This window comes from Cavia porcellus, unplaced genomic scaffold (genome assembly GCF_034190915.1).
Source record: "Cavia porcellus strain 051 isolate PalLab524CR breed Dunkin Hartley unplaced genomic scaffold, mCavPor4.1 scaffold_42, whole genome shotgun sequence".
In the NCBI taxonomy this organism is placed as follows: domain Eukaryota; kingdom Metazoa; phylum Chordata; class Mammalia; order Rodentia; family Caviidae; genus Cavia; species Cavia porcellus.
This window is the reverse complement of record NW_026947525.1, coordinates 5,683,840-5,692,950: the sequence shown is the minus strand read 5'-3', so window position 1 is coordinate 5,692,950 and position 9,111 is coordinate 5,683,840. Positions and strand designations below refer to the sequence as shown.

At 39.3% G+C, this 9,111-nt stretch overlaps 1 long non-coding RNA gene across 1 annotated transcript; it reads right to left on the bottom strand.

Moving 5' to 3' along the window:
• Positions 1–2,012: 2,012 nt before the first annotated feature.
• Positions 2,013–5,759, bottom strand: LOC134474893 (uncharacterized). The gene is made up of 2 exons (XR_010045810.1): positions 5,623–5,759; positions 2,013–2,418 (listed from the first exon to the last, which is right to left on the bottom strand). It is a non-coding gene; the product is annotated as an uncharacterized LOC134474893 (long non-coding RNA).
• Between the last annotated feature and the right edge of the window lie 3,352 nt (positions 5,760–9,111).

The window sequence follows — 9,111 nt, the reverse complement described above, 5'->3', positions numbered from 1 at the left end:
AACAGGGCATCAAGCAGAGAAATGTTAGGGTCTCAGATCATCACAGGCAGTGGAGAGCACAATGCTTTCCCAGAAAGAGATGACCAAGTCAGTTTCCACAGCGAGCACTGGTCCCTTGCACCCAGCAAGGTGCCCCTAGCAACAGTTCAGGACAACTCATTGCATGCACCCCCAGTGGGTAATTCAGAACCCTGTGCCTCCCCTTGGGGGTCACACATACTAGGGAGATAGCCTGATGTCACTTACACTTCAGCAGAGCGAAATAAATCAGAACTCACCCATTCCAGAGGGGGCTGCAGAGTCTGTAGCTACACCGTGTTCTAGGCCCAACTGAACTTGTCCTCTCAGAGTCCCTGTCACCATCAGTGATTCACCATGAAAACAGTAGGTGTATGTGTGGGGCTAAAATCGTAGATGAACCCAATAAGAGACTTTAATACACAGAGCAACATTCTTCAGTTTTCTCAACTGGAGACTATTATGTGCTGAAATCTGTGGCCACTTTTCCTGTAGGATTCCCATTCAGATCTGCTCATGTGTATTTGCACATTAATTCCACATCAGGACATGGCCATGTTTAAACAAAGGGAAGCAGGGGGCTTCACACATTGAACCTGTCTCCATCACTGTAGGAAAGAGCTGGTTCCAGAACACGTTGGAGCAGATAACAGGATGGATAGTTGGGATCAGTGCCACTGTCAGCCCCCCTGGGCATTCAGGGAAACAGCATTAACAACAAAGCAGACAGAAGAAAATTTGTCTGTACCACGTGGGCCAACTCAGTCTCCCCCAAGGTTGTACATTCTAGACCAGACAGGATGGCCCATTTCCTGATTAGTATTTGTGCTCAGTATTGAAATGCATCCTAATGAGGAGGAACCAGTGGCCTTCTGAAGTGTCCACATTGGTTAGTGGAGTTATGATCCCTGCAGATCTTCCCACCCATGGGCTGAGCCCTTCTGGACTACATGAAAGGTAAGGAGGGCTGGGCAGGGGCACAGATTCTTAGTCTCACCTTTCAGGCAACAACTCTAAGTGTTTGAAGTCAACTGGGGAGAAGGCCACATCCAGAGTCTCACAGTCTCCTGTCCCTGTCTGTGTGTTCCAGACTGATTGTGGGATAAAACTGGAGACCACTATTGGTGCTGCTGTGTCTGCCTCATGTGTCTCATCTTCTGACCCAGAGCTGCTCACTAAGGGTTAATGAAGCCAGGCTCATTGGACAGCTGCCTCCACACCACACCAGCCAGCCAAAGACTGCGATGATCCTGCAAACTCCAGGCTTCATTCTAGGACCACGGGAAAAGGACTTGCTCCTCATACTATGACATAATCAAGAAGGCATAGATCCTGAGCATCCTGTAGCTGGTAGGCATGATGCCCACATTAATCCCCATCTTACCTCTGCTCTTGACACTGAAATAAGCCTCTGGGCTGTGAGAACTCAAAGGTGTATACCCTGGAAGGAGAAAGGCAAGAACAGGAATCTTACTGTGACTCCTGAGTAGCAAAAACACTTCCAGATTAATTACTTTAAAAAGTCTAGAGGCTTCCAGGTGCAGTGAAGTGGAGAGATGGGTTTGAGGCCTCTGCATCTGCCTCCCCATCCCTGCTGCACTTTGAGAATGGTGGAGCTTCCAAAGGGTGGGCAGGCCCATGCTATCCCCTGAGCCCAGCCTGTTTGGGACCCCCACACCTCACCATAGGTGTGCTGGGCGGATCTGGGGTGCCTGCATTGGCCTCCCCGTGTGTGTGGAGGACTGTGGAGGTGTCAGCGGGCATGGGAGAGTTGCAGGTTCCAGGGGCATCGCGGCCTGTGATGAGTGTTCAGTGCACTCTGCCCAAAGCCCACACTGTTCCGGACCCTCCAGGATTCCGCGTGCAGTGAAGTGGAGAGGTGGGTTTGAGGCCTCTGCATCTGCCTCCACATCCCGGCTGTGCTTGGAGAGCTGTGGAGCTTCCAAAGGGCAGGTGGGTATACAGCGCCACAGGGAACGAAAGACATAACTGTGTTTGGATCAGCTCTCAATATTTATTGTATACAGCGAAGCTGGATCTGACAAGATCCGCCAACCTCAAGTTTCTTCCTCTTCTGCCCGTTGGGGGCAGAAACACACACTTATATAGGATCTGAGTAACCAATCAATACGAAGCAGAAGTCGCATGCTGATAGGCCACAGTCACTGGTAGCTAGGTAGACACTCATTTTGGCAGGGTTGTTTGCATGGCAACAGGGACCCGGAAGCAGGAAACGGGCGCCATCTTAGGGGAGCGGCTCGAGCAACCCCCAACAGGTGGGCACACAGTGTCCCTGAGGCCGAGCTTGTCTGGAACTGCAGAGTTCTGAGCAGGCAGAGGAGGGCTGTTGGTTCTGCGGGCCCAGTGGCTTGGGGTGGCGGAGTGCCAGAGTCTCAGGAGCTGCAAATATAGAGGGGGATATCCAACAGACCCTGAGGAAGCTTTCAAATAACACTTGAAACACAGAAATATAGGAAAATGACAAAAAGAAAGACCAAATTACAACCTCAAACCTCCAGCCCATCTCAAGAAACCCTAAAGCAATGTATAAAGAAGAAAATATATGCCATTCACCTCAAATATCAGACACAATAGCTACTGAAATTAACAAGCAACTCCAGGAAGCTTTAAAGAAATTCAAACTCAAAATAATCTCCCAGGTAAAAGAAGAAATGATAAAAGAAATGGAAGAGATTCTGAATATATCTAAAGAAAACACAGATAAAAAATTGCAGGAACTAAAAAAAAAAAGATAGAATCCCTACACGAGCAATATAAGAAACAAACAATACATAATGCAGATGCACAGAGATATACAGGAAATAAAAAACTCCACTGAAAGTTGTAAAAACCGCCTTAGTGAAAGTGAAGATAGAATTTCAGACCTTGAAGACAGAATTGCAGGTAGTGAACAGGAAAGGAAAGAACTTTTAAAATAACAAGGAATCAGGAAACAACAATTCAACAACTGCAAGATGATGCAAAGAAAAATAACATAAGAATGATAGGGATTAATGAAAAAGAAGGAGACCACATAAAGGATTTCAAGAGGATATTTAGAGAAGTAATAGATGAAAATTACCCAAACATAGATCAGAAACCGACATCAGGATCAGTGAAGCATATAGAACTCCAAATAGTCATAACCAAAATAAAACTACACCCAGACATATAATAATCACCATCCCAGAAATCCAACACAAGAATAGATTATTAAAAGCTGTCAGAGAGAAAAGACAGAGCAGTTATAAAGGAAAACCTATCAGAATCACAGCAGACTTCTCAGCTCAAAAATAAAGTCAAGAAGAGCATGAAGTATTCCAGATCCTAAAGCAAAATTATTTCCAACCTAGACTGATGTATCCTGCAAAACTATCATTCAAAATTGATGGTGAAATATGATACTTCCATGACAAAGAGCAGCCGAAGAACTTCATGAACACCAAACCAACCCTGCAAAAAATATTGAAAGACAGTTTAGATACACAAAGGAAAAAACCATTAAGCAAAGTAGATAATTAAACAGAACAGAAAGATAAAGATGCAATGGAGTGAAGTATTTCAGACCCTAAAGGAAAATGATTTCCAATCTAGACTGATGTACCCTGAAAAACTGTCCTTCAAAATTGATGGAGAATTAAAATACTTCCACGACAAAGAACAGCTGAAGAAATTCATGATCACCAAGCCAATCCTGCAAAGAATACTGAAAGACAGTCTAGATACACTTAAGAAAAAACCACTTAACAAAGCAGATGATTAAATAGAACAAAAAGATAAAGATGCAACAGTAGAAATATAGCATGTCACCAATAAACCAATATATAACAGTTATAACCATTAATGTAAATGGTCTCAATGCACTAATTAAAAGAAATAGACTGGCAGAATGGATCAAGAAACAAAATCCACCCATATGCTGTCTACAAGAAACCCATCTAACCCAAAAGGATACTCACAGACCGAAAGTCAAAGGATGGAAAACAATACTTCATGCAACAGGAACCCAAAAAAAGCAAGGGTAGCTATTCTGTTTGCAGACAATGTGAACTTCAAACCAATAATGATTAGAAGAGATAAAGCAGGTCACTACATACTGTTTACAGGAAAACTTCAAGAGAAAGAAATTAATATTTTAAATATATATGCACCAAATTCCAAAGCACCCAGTTATATAAGTAATATCAGAAATGAAAAACCAAATTAGCAGTAGTACAATTATAACTGGAGATTTTAACACACCATTGACACCAATGGATAGATCAACAGGACAGAAAATCATCAAAGAAATAAAAGACCTGAATCACACCTGTGAACAAATGGAATTGATAGACATATACAGAGTCCATGTCTCCATAAACAATAACAGAATACACTTTTTTCTCAGCAGTACATGGGTCATTCTCTAAAATAGACCATATATTAACACATGGAACATATTTAAAGAAATGTAAAAGAGTTGAAATCATCCCCTGCATGTTATCATATCATAGCACTATGAAATTAGTAATTAATGATAAAAGATACTGCAAAAATCCCATAAACACATGGAAACTGAATAACACACTCTTGAGTAATCAGTGGGTCACAGAGGAAATTAAAGAAGAAATTAAACAATACCTACAAACCAATGAAAACACAAATACAACCAAAACCTGAGAAAGATCCAACTAAAAAGAAAACTACAGACTGATCTCCCTAATGAACACAGATGCAAAAATCCTCAATAAAATATTGGCAAATAAGATGCAGCAAATCATCAAGAAGATTACACACCATGACCAAGTAGGATTCATCCCAGGAATGCAAGAATGGTTAAACATACGTAAATCAATAAATGTAATCCACCGTATCAATAAAGCCAAAAGTAAGAATCGCATGACCATTTCTATAGATGCAGAAAAAGCCTTCGATAAGGTCCAACATTCATTCATGATAAGAACTTTACAGAAAATTGGAATAGATGGTCTTTACCTCAATATAATAAGGGCCATCTATGACAAACCAACAGCCAGCATCATACTAAACGGCCACAAGTTGAAAGCCTTTACTTTAAAATCAGGCACAAGAGAAGCATGTCCTTTGTCACCAGTCCTATTTAATATAGAACTGGAAGTACTAGCCAGAGCAATTAGGCAAGAGAGAGAAATAAAAGGGGTAAAGATAGGAAAAGAAGAAGTTAAATTATCATTGTTTGCAGATGACATGATACTCTACATAGAAGACCCCCTAAACTCCATTGAAAGACTCTTAGATACAATAAATAAATTCAGTAATGTGGCTGGATACAAAATCAATACTCAGAAATCAATAGCATTTCTATACACGAAAAACAAAATCACAGAGACAGAAATCATAGAAACTGGACTATTCACATTAGCAAGCAAAAAAAATGCAATAGTAGGAATTACTCTTATGAAAGAAGTGAAAGATCTATAAAGGGAAAATTATAATACACTGAAAAAAGAAACTGAAGATGATCTCAGAAAATGGAAAGACATCCCTTGCCCATGGATAGGAAAAACAAACATTGTAAAAATGGCCATTCTCCCAAAACTGTTATACAGATTCAATGCAATCCCAATAAAAATACCATCAACATACCTTATAGATCCAAAGAAATCACTCCTGAAATTCATCTGGAACGAGAAGAGACCTAGAATAGCAAAGGCAATTCTAAGCAGGAGGCATCACAATCCCTGACTTGAAGTTATACTACAAAGCAACAGTAGTAAAATCAACATGGTATTGGAACCAAAACAGAGCTGAAGATCAATGGGATAGATTAGAAGATACAACCGCAACTACAAACACGTTCAACCACCTTATCTTTGATAAAGGAGCCAAGCAGGTTCACTGGAAGAACGACAGTCTCTTTAATAAATGGTGCTGGAAATACTGGCTCTCCATTTGCTGAAAACTAAAGCTAGACCCATGTCTGTCACCATGTACTAAATTAAAATCTAAATGGGCCAAAGATCTGAATATTAAAAGAGAAACGCTAAATCTGTTGGAACATAAGTTGGCTAGAAACCTTGAAGACATAGGAGTAGGTAGAGAATTCCTGAACAGGACTCAAACCGCACGGGAAATACTTCCCAGAATCAATAACGGGGACCACTTCTTATTAAAAAGTTTCTGCATGTCAAAAGAAATCTCCAGCATTCTGAAAAGAAAACCCACAAACTGGGAAAAGATTTTAGTGAACTCTCTCTCAGACAAGGGACTCTTGTCTAAAACATATAAAGAATTAAAAAAAAAAAAAAACCTCAGAACCCCACAATTCAAATTCCCAATCCAAAAATAGGCATCTGAGATGAATAGGCACTTCTCAGATGAAGAAATACAAATGGAAAATATACACATGAAAAAATGTTCATCATCATTTGGCATTAGAGAAATGCAAATTAAAACCACACTGAGATTCCATCTCACTCCTGAACGAATGGCCAGGATTAAGAAAACCAACAACAACAAATGCTGGAGACCCTGTGGGGGAAAAGGAACTCTCCTACACTGTTGGTGGGAGTGTAGACTGTTACAACTTTTGTGGAGGTCAGTCTGGAGATTACTCAAAAAGCTGAGATTGGAAGTCCCTTTTATTCCAGATATTCCACTTCTAGCCATATTCCCAGAAGAACTGAAAGCATCATACCACAGTGATATATGTGCACCTATGTTTATAGCAGCACAATTTGTAATCGCCAGATCTTGGAAACAACCCAAGTGTCCATCAACTGAGGAATGGATAAAAAAGTCATGGTATTTCTATACAATGGAGTATTACTCAGCTATAAAGAAGGATCACATTGAGATATTTATCAATAAATGGGCACAGCTTGAGAACATCCTCAGAAGTGAAATAAATTAATCTCACATGTGCGAACACCAAATAGTTTCCCTAATGTAAGTAATGATTCAACTATATATAAGTATGTGGTAATCATGATTCCCCATTATGTGGCCTTGAAGCCTTATAAAGTTTTCACTTATTAATTGGAAAGGTTTTATTCAGGGCTTCTTGATATGGAAATATTTGAAGCTATAGTATATGAAGTTTTATTCAAATATTTCAAGGAAAAAGACACTATGGTAACTACTATTCAGTCGGGTTATTTGGTGGTGAAACACTTGGTTGCTGAAACAGTCATGCTTAGACCTGTATTGTTATATTGTTATGTCCTCTTTTATCTCAATCTCTCCCTTATTCATTAAAAAATTTAGTTAATTTTTATGGTTTTTTTAATTAAGGGGAAAAATTAAAAAAATTTAGTAGGATATATAATAGTAACTTTTTTGGATTTCCCATTAACGTGTTTTGAAGTCCTGTAATACTCTCACTATCTTGTTTTGATTGATTAGACTCTGTCCCATTCTGTATGATAGTATCAAGTTTGAGGGTATATGCAGCTGCTTTGAAGGCAATAAGATTCACTAAGATGCCCATTCTGGTTTGACTATTGTCTCCTTTGGAAGTCCTGTAATGTTTACAATGCTTAAGTTTTATTGGTCTTGTTCTCTATTGTTTTGTTCAACTTTATAATACCTAATGATATAGACAATTCTTTTTAAGGAAACAAGAGACGTTATGGTAAGCATTGTTGATAACCTTGTACTCTATTCTTACATCATGTGCTATGTCTCTCGTTGGTTTTGACTGACAGCTTTGTTTTGCCATATTTGACTTTATTCTCTCCCCCCCCAAAAGTAATAAGAACTAAGGAGTAGTAAAACCCAAAATTTGTAAATTTTGTTGCAAAAAAGACAGGGAAATAAAGTAATCTAAAGGATACAACAGCAAGTGTGTTTAGGGGTGTTAAATTGCTGACCATATTAATGTTTTTGGTTGGATCATTGAACACAACTGTTTGCATTCTCACTGTTTGAATGTCCACTTTGTATGCTTTGATAATGTCACTTGAGCAAATATCTCTAAGATGATAATATGTAATCTATTCACTGGTGATTTCTTACATTTTTTTTTATTTTGGTAGTACTGTATTACTTGTACCCTTACACCGCTTTGTTTTTTCTCTTTTTCCTTTTAAACAAAATAAAATAATTAAAAAATGACTTAGTGTGTACAGCAGGGGCCCATGGAAGCTATGGGAGACACAGCATTTTCCATGTGTTTCTCCACAGAGCTCGGAAAGCATGCTATATAGTACCATGATCATTACGGCTTACAGTGAAATTCCCTTTGTCTCAATGTGTTCCTTTTGTTAGAATTCTGAGTGCATTTCTATTTCCCTACCAGAATTTACTATGTTTTCACAAGATCCCTAATTCTAGGGCCTGCAAGGAACAAGGATAGTTGGTGATTTTTCTCCTTCTGCTGTCACAGGGTAGTAGCTGAGTGAGCTCAAGTCCGACATGCCGAGTTTATGCTAGATCCATCTCCAGTGACCTCACCAGCTTTGGGATCAAAGTGAAAACTAAGACCAGGCTGACTTGAGGAATTCTAGAACTCAGGCTTTTACTGGCTCCACAGCAAGCATCCTGAGCTCCAGTTAGGGCCCATCCTGCAAAGCACCTGCCTTTCCTTACTCCTCTCCTTGTACACCTTGTATTATTTTCAGTTTACATTTCGACTCCTAAGTCTCTAATTCTTCTAGACATTAACTTCTAGTACAATTTACCTTAAAAGTTAAGATACCATTAGTTTCACTATGTTCAATTCAGTAGCATATAAGTACAACATCTATTTGTACAATTTCCACATCTGTTGATTTCCAGCTCTCTGCTCAGTACTGGAATTACCCATACCCATGTCCTCTCCTGCTATACCCCACCCACCTCTGACCTTTTTCTGACTGTGATTTAGTACTCTGGGTTTTTAATAATCATTTATCAGATGATGTTCAGTCAAATTTTACTGAAAGACACTGGCTGATGTTGCTCTTTGATAGAAGACAAAACCCCAGGTAGACAATTCTGTCAGGAAAGTGTTGAGAGCATTTTGTATCTACTCATCTTTTCATGTTGGAAAAGTGTTCCCATGACTTCAATGATAGAAGGGAGCTAGAGAGGTCTGATTCATTGCATTTGAAAAACAGAAAAAAGAATAATGTAGAAACTATAACAAGAAACCTT